The sequence below is a fragment of the Stegodyphus dumicola genome, chromosome 9, assembly GCF_044657685.1.
Source record: "Stegodyphus dumicola isolate Sdum_Otavi_A_Nest chromosome 9, ASM4465768v1".
NCBI classification, from domain to species: domain Eukaryota; kingdom Metazoa; phylum Arthropoda; class Arachnida; order Araneae; family Eresidae; genus Stegodyphus; species Stegodyphus dumicola.
The window spans coordinates 172415028-172433467 of NC_140776.1; the positions used below are offsets into that span (position 1 = coordinate 172415028).

The 18440-nt window shown below is 35.2% G+C and overlaps 1 protein-coding gene across 3 annotated transcripts in view; it reads right to left on the bottom strand.

Moving 5' to 3' along the window:
* LOC118186805 (very long chain fatty acid elongase 7-like) overlaps nucleotides 1-18440 on the bottom strand; it is a 121139-nt gene that overhangs the window by 69736 nt on the left and 32963 nt on the right. The window contains exon 3 of one of the 3 annotated variants that reach the window (XM_085824350.1): nucleotides 7415-7450. The exons of the other annotated variants lie outside the window; for them this stretch is intronic. The gene's annotated coding sequence lies outside the window, so the exon portion shown is untranslated. The remainder of the gene's footprint in view (nucleotides 1-7414; nucleotides 7451-18440) is intronic. 3 annotated transcript variants of the gene reach the window in all.

Consider the following 18440-nt stretch of genomic DNA (forward strand, 5'->3'; position numbering starts at 1 on the left):
GTAACTTTTGCAGCTGTGGTATTCTTATTTTTCGTCACAATTGCCCTTAATGATCGTCTGTCACGATCACTCGGGACACACTTTCGTCCGCGCTGTGATTTAGCAGATGATGTTTTTCCGCTTTTCAAATATGCGGAATAAATCTTCGATACAGTACCTCTCGAAACACTAAACACCTCGGCTACCTTGCTTACGGAAGCACCTACCATACGTGCTCCAACAATTTGCCCACGTTCGATGTCTGTTAACTCTGACATAATGCAATGACAACCTCACATAACAGTACTCCGACAACAACTGAACTGTTTAGCACATTTACGAAGTTGTAAAGGTGGCGTCAGTAGTCAAAAATGCCAGCGCCACCTACATATTTCATTAAAATCAATCTTTCTTTACAAACATGCATTTCACAAGGTGTTTCCATATTTTTGTCCATCCACTGTAAATTTAAGTTAAAAATATTATTCAGTAAGTTGCTCGTAAGCTAATCACAATCATGCCTCAAATCCAACCAGCAAATGGAATTACGGATAAAAATGTTTCGCATGTCAAATGTAATAATTTGTTTGATATAAAAATCTTTCATCTTCGTGAGCGACATTTAAACCTTAGAACATCTTCACTCATTTAAAGCACATCAATAACTTGTTTTTAAAGGAAGAAAAAATTCATTAACAGATCCAAATATTTCTTACAGACTTGTAGATTCTTTTTATTAAAAAACAGGGGATGTACTTCGTTGAAAACAATTATCAGGTTTCCATTTTCCTCTTAAACTAATTGCATATCTTTTTCTCAGACGACCGTGAATATTCCGCTTCGACTTTTCCTATACGCCTATGAGACAATTTCTAGCGTTGTTTTTTTTAATTAACCATCTATTATGAGTTAAACCTTCATATGACTTACACATAAAGCTGTGACTATTATGAAAAATTACATTTATGATAAATAGAGGGAAGAGTGGAAAAGGTTTGATCGAAATAAAGGTTATATGAAATTTGGGCTAATCTTTGGAATATGGTAGTTTGGCGACATTTTGGTAAGGCGATAAAAGTTAATAGCTAGGACTTTAGCAGTGTACATGGAAAGTCAAGAGTGTGCGCAATGCCATTTTTGTGCAATTTTGAGATGCTTTTTTTAAGTGAAAATAGGTCGACGTGTACATGGATACCGTGTATGTGCAATTCTTAAAAACGTGGCAAGTAGGGGGCCATTCTGCACTTTCTCGCAATTTCGCACCTAATCTTCGTCATGATTAAGCACTTTTGTTCCATAAAAGTTCTAGCATAAGTGTAATTCGGCTAGCAGATTGTTGGGAAAAAAAAAAAAAAAAAACTAGCAAGTTGCTGTAGCAGGGTTGGTCGCCAAATTTTCGCCAAAAAATCGCCAAGTTACCACAATCCGAAGATTAATCGACATTTGCTAAACTTAAAAAGTTTATGTTAGTCAGACATTGACGTTAACCAAATCATTACAGGTCATGGCGTTTGCCTTTCTATTTTAAAAAGTTTAAATTACAAGAGTCTGACATCTGCGATATCTGATAAAGAACCGGGCTCTGCGAAGCATTATGAGCAAACATGTAAATATTTTACTGATATCAGGAACGAGTTTAAGAAAAGGATGTTTTTAATATATATGATATTTTAAATGATTTTAAAAGACTGAAAAAAATTGCAAGGAAAATGATGGAGAGGATTAATCGTGATAAGCTTGCAGCGGGGATTTTAATTTGAATCGTTGTTTTTAGTTACGTTCTTTATGTATGTTTGTTGAAGGTGTTGTTTCTAGCTTGCTCTGGCGCAACCCACAACGTAAAGTGTGCCAGGAGGATTGGGCTGCATCCCTCATATCATATCATCATGACTTATACATTTATTATAACTTCTCATTTCTGTTTCCTCACCAGAAATGTAAGCGAGTTAGTTAAACAGCATTTAAGTCGAGGATTTCGGATTGTAAGACAGAGCCTGTTTCTTCCTCTCGAGATACATTACTAGGTCTCGTCAGCTCTGATAAGATTGTAATTGTCTACGGTTCCGCGTCATTGCTGTGGACATTTAATTGTTGCGCCGGTGAGAAGCTCTGAGACAACTTAGAATCAATTGTGCAGCCTTTAACTACAAGGCTTAGTTCAATCGCTGGGTGCCGCATGAGCTGACTCAAGCAGATAAGGAGAGACATGTTCGGGCATGCACTAATCTGCTCGAATATCAATGCAAGAACAAAATTCTGGACGGGATCGTCACTTGTGATGAAAAGTCGATTTACTTCAGCACATGTCGAAAAGAGGCTTGATCGGCCGTGCCCATCGGCAGCGTCGTAAAGCAGAATTTGACTAACAAGAAGATCATGCTTTGTATCTGGTGAAATTGCCGTGGTATTATCCACGAAAAGTATCTGGAAGACAGTAAAACCCCTCGACAGAGGTGTACAAAGAGATGCTAGTCCTTATTGACGCTGCTTTGCAAGACCACATGTGTCTGCATTCGCCGGCTGGACTCTGTACGGACCCGAATGGGATGTTTTGCCACTCCCACCATAAAGCTCGACATCGCCCCTTCAGACTCCTACCTTATTTCACACCGGCAGTTACATCTTGCTGGTGTGGTCTTAAAACTCTGCACAGGGAGTCCGAACTCTACACAGGGAGTCCGAGTGATCTATTTTTGGACTCTCGGGGGTTACCAAGTTTCTGGGCCGAAGGCTTTGAAAGACTACCAAAACGTTAGCAGAAAATCGTATATTTTTGAGGTGATTACAATCCTCACTAAAGGTACTGCTTTCCTGTTTTATTTTCTAACTTTATTAAGAACATTTTTAACAGAAAACTTTGGTTATACCCACATACATCACAATTAATGCGTAGTTTTAATGGTATCAGATATTCTCTATTTTAAATCTTGCCAAAAAACAACTGAACACCCAGAAAAATTGTCAAAATCGAACATAATTTTATGTAAGTGGATGTAACGGGGATGCAAGTGATTACAAAAGCAAAAGGATATTTTTTTAAACATTTGCAAGTGAATGGAAATGCTAATACCCTCTTAGGCCAGCTCTAGCGTGAATATGCGATACGATATGGACGTTCATTGAAATCTGCAGGTTCCGTATGGTGACTAACATCACTTCTCCCACAGCTGCTGTAACAGCACTTCTAGTTCGACCTAATTCGTAGGCTGTCCAACTTGCCATCTCAAGTGATTTGAGACAGGTTTGATCAATGACAAATCTGGAAACTGGACAGACCAGGGAGAGGTGTAATGGGGTAAAGACATTCCTGTGACACCCTTGCTGTGTAAAGCCGAGCAGTCCAGTGTTGAAAAATGCTTTTTGGAAGCTCTGGCATGAGTGACAACACATGAGACTGAAAGATGTCACGGACGCCCCGCTGGGCTGTCATGGCAGCATGAACCAATATTAGAGGTGATCACGTGTCGCATGGCACTCCATACCATCACTCTAGTTGTGGGAGCGGTGTCCCATTATAAAACGAAGGCAGGGATTCAGCCGTTCATGCCGAAGCTTTTCCAGATGTACACTGTTGTCATCACTGTCCAAAGTGAATCTGGATTCGCCGCTAAAGACGACCTGGTTCTAATCGGTCTCAGTCCAATCCCATCGAGCGTGACACCACTCCAAACGAACGCGGAGAAGAATGGGTATCATTTGCAGCGCACGTACTGGGTACCGCCATACTGACTGTCATTCAGCCAGGTGGTACAGACAGACAGAATGTTTCAACAAAAATTTATTATTTAGTTCAAAAATACAAAAACAAAATCCTCATTCCTTCTTGAGCTCACAAATCTTATGTAAATATACATTTACAACTTTTAAAGCCTGAAAAACGCATTTTTGCAATGTAATCATAAAGCAATGATTTGTAGGCGTTTCATTATTTACCAATATATTTTCCATGACGATATCTTACACTACGATGCTTTAGCGTTGCGATGTTTTCTTCTTGCTTTGTTTACTCCCATGATGTTTTGAACAATGGCGCGTTTGCCTTACGTTGTTTTCTCCGCGACGTTTTTGTTCACGATGTTTTCTCATGTAACCGTCCTCATCCTGGCCACTGTGTATGCATTCTTTCTATAGTCCAGCGACCCCATCATCTCCTTATACTAAAGTCAGAATGACCTTGTTAACGGACTATTCGCCGAGCTTATATACCCGGTTTTCATCATCCCAATGGTTCTTCCTCTCTCAAACTTTGACAAACCGAATTCTCTCATACTGTTAGCTGATCATATTGCCTTCGATGGCCAAGTAAGGACATTTTCAGTGAAAAAGCATCCCTCTGGAACAAATTAAATCCGAGCAAAATACCTCTTTTATGTGCCACGGAGAAGAAGATTCAGCGGGGTCTGTTGCCGTTACTCAATGCGCATTTCTAATCATCTGCAAGTCTGTCTGTCACGTACTTTCATGCTAAGTTTCATTACGATCCGAAAATTATCGTTTGGCGGTCAAACTGGCAATGAGTGTATATTACAAAGGTTCTGAATATTATATTAAGATACGTCTGGAAAAAAATGACATTTAAACTTTCTTAAAACATTATAAGGTATTCTCCCACTTTCCTAGCGTGCCTTCGTGGTGTAGTGGTTCTGCACGCTGGGCCGGTATTCCAGAGGTCCGTGGTTCGATTCCCGGCGAAGGCGATTGCTCATTTTTCATTTCTCCTGCTTCCAAAAATATCCTAATGCCCTTACAACACGACTAAGAAACAAAGTCTGAATATAGCCTGGAACAAAAACGTTATTATTGTTGTTGCTAACGCTCACTTGTCTGATCTATAGTCAGGCCAAGCCCACGAAATTCCTCGTGGCAAGGAACTCAAGTTTGTGCCTGTCGCTGGCAACAGCTTTGAGCACCTCACAGGCGAAGGTGCGATTCCGCCCCCAATTTTGACGGAGAGCATCCCGAGAGGAGGGCTCCGGGAGGTTTTCCACCCTTCTTCCCCTACCATCAACCTCTCGCAAGGACTTTTGGCTCGCCGCATATTTAGAGTGACCCTATACCGCACAGACACTATACATTTACAAACATTCATGCCTTCACTGGTATTCGAATCCGGGACCTTCGACACGGCATCAGCTTCGCTAACCATTATACCGGTTGGGCGGCTTTACTTGTCTCACTTATCATTTTTAAGGAACTCATTATTGCAGAATACTAAGTGCCTCTCCTAGTCGTATTCCAAAAGCAATTATCTATTTTATATATTTCTTTTCATTTTTATCAAGTTACAGACAATTGCAACATGTCTCAAATCTTACATTGTTTCTGTAAATTAATATATCATAATTACGTCATACATTAGTACATCATATAACATTTACATGTACGTTAATATATCTACTTACCTCAAATTATATTAAACGACTTTTTTTTTTAATTTTTAATGATTTAACTATTGCAAGATTGTTTTTTTTATCTCATAGTACACTGACATATTCTTAATGTAATTATTTTGTTAAAACACTTCCTACCATATTTAGCCTGTTTCAGGCATGTGCAACATTTCTGAAATCTTGCATTATTTTTGTAAGTTGTAGAGTATATGGTATTTATACAGACATGATAGCGTCATCACATATGTCTTCTCGTTTATGTGAGAAAAGTTTCTTCATAATTAAGGAAATCTTATGTTGTAATTGAGAGATCTTCAGTAAGCATTTAATGTACTCAGGCGTAATTTGTGTCCTTTCTTTGGTATAGCTCTTTTGTGAACTAGCACTTGAAAATAAAGTGCTCTGAGTCTCCTTCCCCCCCCCATACGCACTTGTCTGAGTCTCTCAGATTTCGTGCAAAGCCTCGAATCTCCAGTCGCCCTTTAATTTGGGAGTATATAAGGTATTTTTCCCTCTCCTTTCACCATGCCTTGTTTTCGTAACGGTTAACAAACTTGGCCGTATTCCAGAGGTCCAGGTTCGAGTCCCGGCGAGGACATTTCAAATTTTCTACGTCTTCTTGCTTCAAAAATCCTAATGACTCTTATGGACCCCTGGAAGCCCGAATTTTGAATTTTATATTTCATATTTTATAAGAATTTAATAAATTTTTGATTAACAAACTTAACGATTTCAAAGCGAGCAGTGGCAACACTGAACTGGGAAAAAAAGTATTTTTATTTCCAGGGCGCGAGACTCCATCGGAAATTCTAAAGATATGCTGATTTAAATATTTTGTCATTTTTTCTCTTGAATTGAATTTTATATTGCGTAAGCTACAAGAATGTGATATTTAAAAACAAAATAAACACAAACTTTAATAATAAAAACTGAGAAAAGACAAAAAAAAAAAAAAAAAGCAGAAAAGTGATTTTTATGCTAACACTAAACACCGCATCGGAAATTCTAAACGCATACTGCTATGCTGCAAAATATCTATTAGTAAAAAATGAGTGTAGCAGCGGGCTGGTTGGTAGACTGCGAACTTAGCGAGAACGTAAAAAAACCTTAACAAGCCCCTCTGGGTAAACGTTAAAATCTGAAACATTTTAGATATTTTATTAATTTATTGCCTAAGTTATTAATTTTTCAATCGACATGCTTTCGTTTATAGAAGAAACAAGAATCGATTAAAAAATCCTGATAAGAGAAAGCTAATTTTTATGCAAAATTTCAATAGTTGTTATCTTTTTAAGGGTTAAAAATATACAACGAATATTTTATTAACACATCTGTACATTGATACAAAATTCTGTCATCGTTAATTAAAAGTTCTTATCATTAAAGTTTCTCATCAATTTCGTGCTCCGAGACACGAACTCGACGAAGACAGAATTTCAAAAAACAATGGAAATAATAACTTAGAAAACCATATAAAAAACGGTTATATTTAGTTCCTTTAAATTTCTGTTTGGGAAATCTGGTTTTAAAATTCATATAGTTAGTAGCCTGACGACTTTATTTTTATTGCAAATGTTGAAGAATAGTATAATAGTCAAAAGCATTTGTTATCATTTTTACATTACAGTGCATCTGGTTAAACAATGTAACTTAAAAAGTTTATAAATATATGCGCATTTTATTTCATCAGAAATTTAAGGAATTAATTCAAGTAATTGTATACATTTTTATTTGCTTAACCGCATTTTTATTTGCTTATTTGTATCTGCTTACATTTCTATTTGCTGTATACATTTTTATTTGCGCACATCTGCTATTTGTTTTGCATCTAATTAAAAGAATAATTTCGTAAACATAAATTTTTAAAAACATGAAATTGCAGAGAAGAAGAAATATTCCCTAACTAAAAAAATATTTTTAACAATAAGAAATTTCGAAAAGTAAAATAGTCTCTAAGAAATTTTAAATATTGAGAAATCGATTATTTTCATGTTTACCAAAATAATAATAATATAAAATAATCTTAATAATTGAAATTACTTTACCTTTATGAAATTCCTCCTGCTGAAAGACTCGTATTTCTGCAAAGAAAGATTGATCTTATTTTCTGACAACTTTTTACAGGGATAATTTGAAGTACATGTGTCTTCCTCTGTCATTTATGGTTTTTCCTGAATCGTTCAAGGAAATCATTTAACTAAGGCGGAGAAAATGGGCTGTCGCTAATGATTATTTCTCGAGAGTAAATCATTGATTCTTCATGGATTTATTACACAAAAACTATGCATTCGCGTAAAATTTAACATATATTAAGCATCTCGTTTCCTAACCAAACCTCTTTCCTGAACAAACTTCCTTAAATCTACAAATACTTCACATATTCTGAAATTAAATAAAGTTCCTTTTATAAAATTAGAAGTTTTATAAGCAAATATTACAGAAGGAGACATCGTGCATGTACTTATTAAACTCTTGATGGTCATCAAAGAGCTGAGATCGCATTCCAGTTACTCAAGTGTGCGCAAACAACACAGCTCGCATTACAAACTCACGACTCACAGATATCGCGCATATTGGGAAAGAAAGAATTGCTTAATTTCTTATCCGCCGATGCATTATCTTTTGCACTAATTTATGGCAGTCATTCTGAACCTTAGACCATCCTTCTTCTCACCACAAATCATAATATCATTCCTCTTAAAGTTCATGTATATAAGCAGTTGTAAATGTCAGTGTGTACATATGCAAACAGATTGACACGCAATGATCAGTGATTACCTGAAGCAGTGTATTAGACGTAATAAGCATACGTACATAAGCAGATGTAATTGTAAGTGTATATTGCAATAATAGTGTTCTAAACGTAAAAATGTCATAAATGTAAAGCAAGTGCGTCTTTTTTTTTTTTTAATTAAGGATAGTGTTTTTAAATATTTTAATGTGTAATGTAATGTATATAAGCAGCTGGAAATGTGTGTAATTATGCAAATAGATTGAAACGCAATAATTAATGTAGTGATTATCGGAAGCAGTGTATTAGACGTAATGTACATAATCAGACGTAAATGTAAGCGTGTATTGCAATAATAGTGTCTTAAACGTAAAAGTTTTCCAACTGTAAAACAAACAAGTAGATGTAAAAGCAAGAGTGTTTCTAAAAATGAATGATTTTTTTTTTTAAGTTGTCTTGTGTAATGTAATGTATGTATGCAGTAGTAAATGTAAGTGTGTACTCAAGCAATTAGACTGAAATGTAATAATTAATGTAGTGATTAAAAGAAGCAGTGAATTAAACATAATGTACATAAGCAGATAGCAGACGTAAAAGTAAATGTGTATTGCAATAATAGAATTCTAAACGTGAAAGTGTTATAAATGTAAAGCAAACGAGTAGATGTAAAAGCAACAGCGCATTAGAAATTAATGATAGTGCTTTTAAACAAGTTGTAATGTGTAACATAATGTATATAAGCAGTTGTAAAATGTATGTGTGTATTGCAGTAACAGTGTTCTAAACGTAATAGTGTTTTAAACGTTAAGCATGTATCGTCAAGTGTAGTAATACATTAAGCAAATAATGTCAATGCAGTTGTAATATGAATTACAAAATGTATCTCTAGATATAGGTGGACGTGGCGCTATACCAATTAACCTCAATGGTAGAGGCATGGTGCCCACGCCCTCCGTCGCATATCGCATATCCTTTTAAAGTTCCCCCCGTTAAGCATTCTTTAGAATGCATCACTTGCATGCATCATTAAAAGAATGCATCCTTCCGTATATAAGTAAAGAATGTATCACTAAAGATTGCATCCTTCCGTGCATCAGTAAAGAATGTATCACTAAAGAATGCATCACTAAATGCATCACTAAAGAATGTATCACTAAAGATTGCATCCTTCCGTGAATCAGTAAAGAATGTATCACTAAAGAATGTATCACTACAGAATGCATCACTAAAGAATGTATCACTAAAGAATGCATCACTAAAGAATGTATCACTAAAGAATGCATCACTAAAGAATGCATCACTAAGGAATGTATCACTAAAGATTGCATCCTTCCGTGCATCAGTAAAGAATGTATCACTAAAGAATGCATCACTAAAGAATGCATCACTAAAGAATGCATCTCTAAAAAATGTATCACTAAAGATTGCATCACTAAAGAAGAAAAAATGTATCTCTAAAAAATGTATCACTAAAGATTGCATCAGTAAAGAATGTATCACTAAAGAATGTATCACTAAAGAATGCATCACTAAAGAATGTATCACTAAAGAATGCATCACTAAAGAATGTATCACTAAAGAATGTATCACTAAAGAATGCATCACTAAAGAATGCATCACTAAGGAATGTATCACTAAAGATTGCATCCTTCCGTGCATCAGTAAAGAATGTATCACTAAAGAATGCATTACTAAAAATTTATCACTAAAGATTGCATCACTAAAGAATGCAATATCAGGATTCAGAGTTTCACTTATCAGTTATTTTATGTTGTTCTTCTCGTTTCCCATTTTCCTGCCAGAATGTAAATTTCTAGCTCATGTGTATTAAAATGAGGTAGAAAGGAGATGGTCTTTGAAGAAAGGTTTTAGATGGTAAAATTAAAGCGTGTTCAGGCTGCTGAAAGCTGTGTTGCTAATTGGAATTTCTGGAGAGTATTATACTGCAGCCCTGCGTTATTTTCGCCATTAGGATTGTCACCCTGACTTGCGCATTTCAACAGCCAACTTGTGCATTTCTCTATCTGTGTAGCCGTTGGGTAACTTATTTATACCTAGTTTAGCCAAATTCATTACCTTTGACTTAAGTCAGAAATGATTTATTTATAATTATAAATTATAAATGATTAATGATTATAAATTTGATTTAAGTGTATTCTATAAGTTGGCTATTCTTTTAACTTTTATCTGAGCTAAATAAAAGTATTCTTTACACCCTTTCTCAGTCTCTATAATACTTTGCAAAACATGGTGATAAATCACGTAAGATCTTAGAAGCTTCGCACATTTAATGCTACCGAACAAGATGAGACTTCATAGCCTCACTAAAGATACAAATGATGCGTCATTAAAGAATGCATCACCCGTGGTTGTAACAAGTTTAAGTGGTGCATTCTAAAGAATAATTAAAGTTGAAACCTTAGTGGAATTTAAAATTTGTTGTATTTAACCAACAACATGCTCATTTTTCACACGGAAGAAAAAAAAGAAACCATTTCCAGAAAGTAATAAAAAAAATTCGCAGGTTATGAAGGGGGGAAAAACTAGTACTAATTATGCAAATTTAAATTGTTCTATTTTTAAAATTCTATCGATATATCGACTTAATCGGAAGTAAAAAACTACAACAAGAACAATATAAGTGTAATAAAAAAAGCACTCTCAAAATGTACATATGTAATGCTATAATGAATTTTACGTTAATTAAGCAGTTATTATGATTTAAACTATTTTATTATACATAACTTTTTCTATCCGTAGTTCTCATCAGAATATAAATTAGTTATTTGAGTACTTATGTCGAGGGTTTTGAATGTTTAATGTTTAGATTTTTCAGCAGCCTTAGCTTCAGTTGACATCCTATCGCCAGCTCTGAGAGATTATTCTCTGGCTTTAGCCATTTTCGATAGCCGACGTTAAAATGCGCCTTTAAAATATTTGAGTCAGCATAGGTAGACCATTTTATATAGTCTTCGACTATATTACTTGAAGAGGAATTTCCCCTCGTGTATTTCTAAATACCCTCAAGTGGCGGATTCTTTTTTTTTTTTTTTCCCTCGTAAGCACAAGTGTTTTCGTAAGCACAAATTTCGTAAGCAGTTCTGTTAAATTTAAAAAGTTAACAAAAATGTTATTTTTATCTTCTTAATTCAGACTGGAGCCATTACTCGCCTTGTCAATCCAGTAAGATCTAAAGGACATTGACTTAATATTTCACTCTTAAAACCATAAAATGTGACACAAAATAATTAAATTAATAAACTCAACTTTTCAAGTGAGAAAATATATATTGTTGCTTCACGGATTATTAACAGATTTAATGCACAAGGCCGATACTAGGCTAAAACATTTATTTTTATCAAAAGAAATATTTTAGAACTCTGTAATTTTCCACAGAAACTTTCGTACAATATGTTATAAGGTATTTCTCCCACCTTCTTAGCGTGCCTTCGGGGTATGGTGGTCTGAACACTGGGCCGGTATTCCAGAGGTCCGTGGTTCGATTCCCGGCGAAGGCGTTTGCTCATTTTTCATCTGTCCTTGCTTTCCAATTAACCTATAAGATATTTCTCCCACTTCCCTAGCGTGCCTTCGTGGTGTAACGGTAGCACACCGGGCCCGTATTCCAGAGGTCCGTGGTTCGATTCCCGGCGAAGGCGGTTGCATATTTTTCATCTTTTTCCCTTCCAATTAACCTAATGACTCTACAAACCTAATATCTCTACAGTGGTGCCCAAACTAAAAGGGTGGTGGATGATGATTTCTCCCCACCCAGGATTTGGCGATAGGGTCCCTGAAAATCCCAGTCGCCCATTAAAAGGGGAAGTATATGAGGTATTTCTCCCAACTTCTAAGCGTGCCTTCGTGGTGTGGTGGTCTGCACACTGGGCCAGGGGTCCGTGCTTCGATTCCCGGCGAAGGCGTTTGCTCATTTTTCATCTTTCCTTGCTTTGCAATTAAACTAATGTCTCTAGAATGTTCACAGTATCACATAGTATAATCAGTATTTACACTTCAAACTATTAAGAACGTTAAACACAACGCAATGCAAAGTACATCTAAAGAGAAAGCTGATCCGGTCTCGCAACTCGCAACATTAACAACAGCAGCTAACTAAACAACTGACAGCAGATGCTCTCTCTTCGGCCTTAAATAGTTTTCAATTGGCCGCGAGATATTTCTAGTACTTTCCGCTTCTCGAGATTACTGAAAAACAATAAGAGGAGGGGCTTGCGGTTATTGCTAACATAGCGGTCAATTACATTCATTCACTTTCGATACATATTACAGTGATACAGAAACCGGACCAAAATGTCGCCAAATTTGGCAACTTTTGGTGATTTTTCTCCGATTATAATGATAAAATAAGTCGCCAAAAATTGTCAGCTTGTCGATTTCTCGCCGAATTAGCGAGATACATATTTACTCAATGTTAAATACACTTGCCCCTGTATTATTACTTTTCCGGCATACCTTTCTCTTAAAATTGTCTCACGCTACATTACACAGAAAAATACAACAATTTTACTTATAATAATACTTAAATACCTATCTAAAGGCAAAATTCGTAACATTATATAAACTTATGGCATTTGAAAAACGTTGTCCAAGAAATGTCATTGCGCAGGCATATGTGATGCATAAATATATTTTTTTCGAGTCAGTTTGTCTCACACTATTTCACTCGTGCCTTAGATGTTCAATATTGTGAGCTTTCTATGTAATGCGCCATAGATAGGAAATCTTCAGCCTACCATTTGCTTCAAATTTTGTCTTCTTCAAAGATCCGCATATCAGATGTAATTTCGAATATTTTTCATAATATTGTTACGAAATGTACAGGCGCTGTAAGATGGCTTCCCCGCAAAGCAGTTTTAGGGTTGCAATAAAGTGGCAAAGGAGGGCAGGGTTGCCACATTTGGCGAGAAATCGCTCATTTGGCGATATTTGGTGATAAAATTGGCGATATACCATGGACGGATGGAGAACCTTCTTACCGGTCATAATAGTCATAATACAGGGAAGACCCAATCCTCCTAGTCCCACTGGACCATATGATTATAAAGGGTCGACCCCCTCAAGACCACAAAAGAAAAGAAGAGAGAAAATGAAGCTAATTAACTAAAATAATTGGAGGTTAACCTTCTTACCGGTTTAGCCCAGAATGTTCTCGAACACAAGCCGAAAGCTACATAAACCCTGCTGGTCCGCAGTCAGAGAGTGTGCCCCGTCGAGAGGGCGAGTGTGTGTGTCTCACATGGAGTGCGAGATAGTTAGTATCGAGTTGGTATCTCGTCTAGCGAGTCAATCCCTGCGGAGTCGATGGAGTTGACAGCCGGGCAGCGAGTGCCGAGTGGGTCGTCGAGTCCATCGAAAGACTCTCGTAGTGTATCGCGATTAGTGCATCGTCGAGAGAGCGTGTTGAGCTCTGGGAACGACTGAACCGAACAGTCGGGAGATGTGCTCTCTGTGTCGTCGAGTGCATCGCGAGGTGTAGCGTGGAGAGTCTCGAGAGTACGTGGAGTTCCGAGAACGACCGAGCAGAGTCGGGAGCTGTATAGTAGATCTTCGACGACTGTAAAAGTGTTTTGGAGCTGTCCTGATTAATATTGGTAAATAAAGTGTGTTTCGATACTTCATCAAGCAGTGTCGTCGTTATTCACTCCAAATCCACATGAACCCCAAATCCACATGAATCCAATGATTTTTTTTTTTTTTTTTTTTTTTTTTTTAATTAAGTAGTATGTGATTTTCTAAGAAGAAATTTTTTTTAAATAATGTTAACTGAAAGGCTTCAAAGTAATTTATGCTCAAATTATAATAATATAATGATCAAATTATATAATAATATAATGATCAAATTATAAATTATACTCAAAGTAATTTATGCTAAATATTCATAAGTAGGAAATCATAATAAATTTTTATAATTTATCAAAATTATGTTTTTTTAAACTGCAATTTAATTTTCTTAATGTTGTAAATTTCTTAAAATGTTTAACTTTATTCCATTTTATTATTTTTGTGTACATTGTAGCATTCTCCAGTGTTTTATTTAGTTGTTTTTTATTGTTGCTTTTTAATACAATTTTTAAGGCTCATTTAGTATACAATTAAATTTGTGGTCATCTATTTTGTATGTAAGATTTGTACAGACATTAGGTATTTTTGAAGCAAGAGTACATGAAAAATGAGCAGTGCTCTCGACGGGACTCGAACCCAGACTTCTCAAATACGTGCTGAGTGCACTACTGTTACACCACGAAGGCATGCAGAAAGGAGGGAGAAAATACCTTATATTCTCCACTTTTAAAGGACGACTGAGGATTAGGGGAGCCCTTGTCGCCAAATAATGGTGGTGAAAAATTATCATCCACCACCTCTTAGTTCACCACTGTAGAGGTGTTAGGTTATTTTGAACCTAGAGACGTGAGAAATGAACAATGCCCTTGCCGGGAGTCGAACCTGGAACTCTCGAATATGTGCCTAGTAGGCTACCCTTTACACTACGAAGGCATGCAGGAAAGAGGAAGAAAATGCATTATATACTCCCTCTTTTTTAAATGGCGACTGGGGATTAGGAAACCAGTGGGGAAGCATCATCATTCACCGCCTTTTTAGTTCGGCCACCACTGTGGCGTTCCACACACATTAGGTATTTTTGAAGGAAAAAAAAAAGCGTGAAAAATGTGGCGTGCCCTCTCGCCTGGACTTGAACCTTTACCTTTTGAATACGCGCCGAGTGTGTTAACCGCTACACCACAAAGGCATGCAGAAAGGAAGGAGACAATACAGTATAGAGTTTATTTCTTTTATAGAACTGTAGACTTTTTAATTCTTAATCCAACAATTTTGAATTGTAAAATTGGTTCAAATAGAGCGTGAAGTATAAGCATATGTGCTCTTGGAAAGCCTCAGGGAGAATTTTTATTACCTATTTGGGGACATTTAGCAATTCATGAAAACTCATTTTTTCGAAGCCCTACGACTTACTCTTCCGGAAGCTTCTAGAAGCCCGTGCTGTACCCCATCCACACAAGTTAGTATATAGAAATGTATGCAGAATTAATAGTGCAATATACCAAAACAAATAACAATTAGATAGGAAATATAAAACTCAATACTAATACAAGATAAATTTTTAAATGTGTATATGAAAATAAAATCAAATATTTACATAAAATAATAATAAGCTGCATATAAGATAATTTAAAGATATGTAAAAAATGTTTCAGTTATTAATAATTATAGATATTTGGTTTCTGTTCTCCATTACTATGTTGATTAACTTTTTAAAAATGTGAACAAATAGTTTAACTTTCAAAAAATTCTACAGTAGTATTTTGAATATACATCTTATAAATTTGAAACCACATATTTGCTATTTTAAAGTTTTCGAACTTTCACTGAAAACAATTATTTCCTTTTCATTTTGCGCGAAATAAATTGGTAGCTGATAAGACGAATTTATAACGCTTCTCAAAAATGATTCGGTTATCTCTCAAGTAGATAACATTTGCAAATATTTGCTTCTTTAAATGCATTTTTTAATAAAAATTGTAGCTTTCTAATAAAAATATTAAAAAAATATTTAACAGAAGGCCTTTTTCTCAGTAGATATCTAATCTTCCTTTTTAGCATTAGTTGACTACTGACCTAAAATCTGTACTCACATTTTTATTTTAGCAGAATATGCCGCTGAAGAATCTTATATTGATTATTTTACTCGATTTCATCTCTTTCTTACTTCTGTTACTCTGTTGGTTGGTTGAGTTTATTTGATTATTGCAGGATATCAAAGAGAAGAGATGCCTTTGAGGAAGATTTTCTGACAGGAAGTGGCTTATATCCATGTTAGCCATGGGAGAAAACACGAAAACTCATATGCAGCCTGCTCGTTCAAACCGGAATTGAACCAAATCGAACTACTAGTGTTCAGCGACTTTACCGCTCGGCCGCCGGTGGGCCTTTATTACTTGGTAAAACATAGATAGAAAATGCATATGGAAAATACAAGTTTGGAGATGCCGGTATATTAAATCAAGAGCATAAAAGACTTTATATTTATGAGATAAGTACAGAGACTAAACAGAACTGAATTCCTATCAGTTTATGTTTAGTTCCAAGTGAATATCGGATTTGGTAAAAGTTTATAATTGGGTGCCCCTTGGTTTTTTGGCGAAAATAACGCAGCAATATAAAGCTTAAAAGGAGAAACTGCTATTTCGCTGATCGTTGATTAATAATTCTTCGATTCCACCAATTTAAGGTCGAACAATGTCTCCCCCCCACACACACACACAATACCGAATTACCCCTAAGAATGTGGAATTTACCACAGACTATTCTTTCTTTAAGGAAACGTCAGGAAATTTCTCTTTGCAATTATACAATATCATTAAAACGTGTTTGGGCAGATGTTAGGGAATATTACAGAAATTGCTGGGAAGTGGGATAAACTCGCAGTGCGCAAAACTCTTCGAATTTCTGTCTTATGTCTCTAATATTCATTTCTTTCTTTCTTATACTGTGTGACTTTATACTATTTTTGCATTTACTTTTGTAATCACTAATATTGTTTTTACATTCTCAGTCAACATTTCTTCATTATGAACATACAGCGTCTCAAAAAAGTGATGGGACACTTGTGCTTTACAAAAGGAAACTGTAATAAAATTAATTAAAAAAGCATGTAAAAATTTTTTGTGGGTGTGTTTCATACTTAAATTTAGTAACAATTATTACATAACATACATTTTCTCAAAATATTAAAATATTAATTTAATAAAAATATAATTGTTTAAAACGCAGCAAAAAATGGCTCACATAAGTGATGGGACACCATTAGATACCACTACGTACTACAATAAAAATATTTTTGGGGGTTTTTATTTTTACTCAAAAGCAATTGGCAATAATTTATAAAATCGTCTGCAGTATTTCTCTCCAGTTTGTTTTGGAATTTTTGTGTTTTTTAGCTCTGTGCAGCCATGAATGCTAAACGAAAAGAAACTTTGCCTGAAATTCGAAAATTAGTTATTAATTTGCATATTGAACGTGAAAAATCTATTAGAGAAACTCCTGAAACAGTTAACCTGAGTAATTCAACAGTTTACAATATCATTAAACGATATAAAAAGAATCATACGATTCAGGATAAAAGAAGACCTGGCCGACCATCAAAGCTATCCAATGGAATAAAGTGAATTATCGTTCGAAATATTAAAAAAAAATCCAAGAATGAGTGCTCCTAAAGTTGCTGCTGATTTACAAGCATTATATGGAGTAATTGTTAAACCTGAGACTATTAGAAGAGTAATTCGATCTGCTGGATATCACGGTAGAGCAGCCAGGAAAAAATTCTTCGTAAGTGAAAAGAATAGAAAACTCAGACTGGCTTTCACAAAATCAAACATAAATAAGAATTCTGATTACTGGAATGAAGTTATATTTCCTGATGAGAGTAAATTTAATATATTTGGTTCTGACGATAAAATCTTGGTGTGGAGAAAACCCAGGGAAGAATTTCGAAAACAGAACTTGGTGCCAACAGTAAAACATGGTGGAGGAGGAGTTATGGTATAGGGGTGTATGTCGTCCGCTGGAGTTGGTACTCTTGTTTTTATTGACAGTATAATGAATCAGTACAAGTATATTGACATTTTAAATCAAAATTTGAAATCTTCAGCACGAAAATTGACTCTTCATAACGATTTTAAATTCTACCAGGACAATGACGACACGCACACTGCTTTGAACATTAGACTCTGGCTGCTGTATAACTGTTCTGAAGTAATAAAAACACCACCATAATCTCCAGACTTAAATCCCATAGAGAATATTTGGCAAGAATTGGAATCAAGAATTCGCAAACACACCATTTCTTCAAAACAACAATTAAAATCGGTGCTTCAAGAAGAATGGGGTAAAATCACTCCAGAAATCACAAAAAAAAAAAATTAATCGAATCCATCCCAAGAAGATTAAATCATGTTTTAAAAGTAAAAGGAAATCCAACAAAATATTAAAACCTTTTAAAAAGTAAACTTTTGGGATAAATATTTGATGGAAAAGTAAGTGTCCCATCACTTATGTGAGCCATTTTTGGCTCCGTTCTAAACAATTGTATTTTTATTAAATTAATATTTTAATATTTTGAGAAAATCTATGTTATGTAATAATTGTTACTAAATTTAAGTATGAAACACACCCACAGAAAATTTTTACATGTTTTTTTAATTTATTTTATTAGAGTTTCCTTTTGTAAAGCACAAGTGTCTCATCACTTTTTTGAGACACTGTATATAGGAAAAACATCACAAAATAAAATGATAAGAAAA